The 2,446-nt window shown below is 40.1% G+C and overlaps 1 non-coding gene across 1 annotated transcript; it reads right to left on the minus strand.

Annotated features, from left to right (window-relative positions):
* Window positions 1–208: 208 nt before the first annotated feature.
* LOC127108581 (small nucleolar RNA R71) lies at window positions 209–315 on the minus strand. The gene has a single exon (XR_007796108.1). It is a non-coding gene; the product is annotated as a small nucleolar RNA R71 (small nucleolar RNA).
* Window positions 316–2,446: the final 2,131 nt, after the last annotated feature.

Raw genomic sequence — 2,446 nt, forward strand, 5'->3', positions numbered from 1 at the left:
CCTTCATTTATCCGTATTTGTCCAATACGCTGATACTGTTAAAGCTAATGGTGTCACTTCAGAGGCAATTCGACTTCGTCTTTTTCCTTTCTCGTTAAGAGATAAAGCTAGAAGATGGCTTCAGTCTCTTCCTTCCAACTCAGTCACCACATGGAATGAGTTGAAGAAAGTCTTTCTTGCCCGATATTTTCCTCCAAGCAAAACAGCTATGTTAAGAGCCTAGATAAATGGATTTAAACAGAAAGATAACGAGTCTCTTTTCGAAGCATGGGAAAGATACAAAGACATGATGAGACTTTGTCCACACCATGGTTTAGAGGACTGGTTAGTAATTCATACCTTCTATAATGGTCTCTTATACAACACACGATTAACGATAGACGCCGCCGCAGGTGGTGCGCTTATGGATAAACCTTACGCCGATGCTTATCAACTTATCGAGAGCATGGCCCAAAATCATTATCAATGGGGAAGCGACCGAACAATGGTAGAAAAACCTCAAACGAAAAGTGGCATGTACGAGGTAAGTAGCCTTGATCATGTTAATGCAAAAGTGGATGCTCTTGCCCAGAAAATTGAAAGTTTAAATGTATCACCTCCAGCCACCGTGGTTGCCGTAACTGAAAATTGCGAAGTCTGTGGAATCCAAGGTCACACTCCTACAGATTGTCAACTCCTAACAGGAATCCAAGCAGAGCAAGTGAACTATGCTCAAGGAAATCCTTACTCGCATACCTATAACTCAAACTTGAAGAATCATCCTAATTTTTCATACAAGAGTAATAATGCTTTATACGCACCAGGTCAATCTCCCAGTCAAGCCCCAGCTATACCTCCTGGATATCAAAAGCCGACCCCATCTACATCTAACAATAACGTTCCTAGGAAATCCAACTTGGAAATCATGATGGAGAACTTCATAGCTTCTCAACAGCAAACCAATAAAGATTTCTTAAACCAGAATGTACACACTAACGAACAAATTAAACAACTAGCAAGTAAAGTAGACGCCCTGGCTACCCATAACAAAATGCTGGAAACACAAATCTCACAAGTAGCTCAACAACAAGCGCCTACTGCTGCCCCAACTGGCACATTTCCTGGACAACCCCAACCTAACCCGAAAAGCCACGCTCATGCAATTATATTGAGAAGTGGAACAGAGGTAGAAGGACCATCTGATCCAAGAGTTGAGAACCAAAACTCTAAAAAGTCAACTGAGGAAGAAAATAAACCTAAGGAAAAGGAAGAGAGTAATAAGGAAACCGTAGAAAAGAAAGAACCTTATGTACCTCCACCGCCCTATAAACCACCTATCCCTTATCCTCAGAGGCTAATTAAAACCAAAGACGCGGGCCAATTTTAAAAATTTGTTGACCTACTAAAACAATTAAACGTCACAATTCCGTTTACAGAAGCTATTACGCAGATGCCCTCATATGCTAAGTTCTTAAAAGAAATTCTTTCTAATAAAAGGAAACTTGAAGATAGCGAAACCGTTACACTCACTGCTGAATGTAGCGCTATAATCCAGAATATGCCTCCTAAACTTAAAGATCCTGGTAGTTTCTCTATACTCTGTCACATAGGAAAATTTGTCATAGACAAAGCTCTGTGTGATTTAGGAGCCGGTATCAGTGTTATGCCCTTGTCCATATGCAAGAAACTGGAAATGGGAGAATTAAGACCAACTAAAATGTTTGTGCAATTAGCAGATCGTTCCGTTAGATATCCCGTAGAAATTCTTGAAAACGTTCCCGTGCGCATAGGTTAATTCTACATTCCAACCGATTTTATAATTATGGACATAAGAGAAGAAGAAGTTACACCCATTATACTGGGAAGACCCTTCTTAGCAACCGCCGGCGCTATCATAGACGTAAAACGAGGACGACTCACTTTCGAAGTAGGAGAAGAGAAAATTGAATTCATTCTTTCCAAATTTTTGAAAGCACCTGCAATAGAAGACACATGCTACTTCATGGATATCATCGATGAATGCATAAAAGAAACAGAATTAGAAAATGACAAATTGTCTGACTATCGCGCAGAAGACAGACTGAACCAATGTTTAGCAGTAACATCGGATCCTACGCAATGCCTTAAGAAACCAAACCTCGACCTGAAAACACTTCCCAAAAATCTGAGATATGAATTCCTAGACTCAGAACTTGAACGACCAGTGATAGTTAATGCAGACCTAGGAAAACTCGAAACCGAAAAACTCCTACATATCTTAAGAAAATATCTGACCGCACTAGGATACAACATCACCGATCTTAAAGGGATAAGTCCTTCTATTTGTATGCATCGCATCATGCTAGAAGAAGACTGTAAAACTTCTAGGGAACATCAAAGGAGACTAAACCCGATCCTGAGTGAGGTAGTGAAGAAGGAAGTAACGAAGTTATTAGAGGTAGGTATCATATATCCTATATCCGATAGC

The sequence above is a fragment of the Lathyrus oleraceus genome, chromosome 7 (genome assembly GCF_024323335.1).
Source record: "Lathyrus oleraceus cultivar Zhongwan6 chromosome 7, CAAS_Psat_ZW6_1.0, whole genome shotgun sequence".
NCBI lineage: Eukaryota > Viridiplantae > Streptophyta > Magnoliopsida > Fabales > Fabaceae > Lathyrus > Lathyrus oleraceus.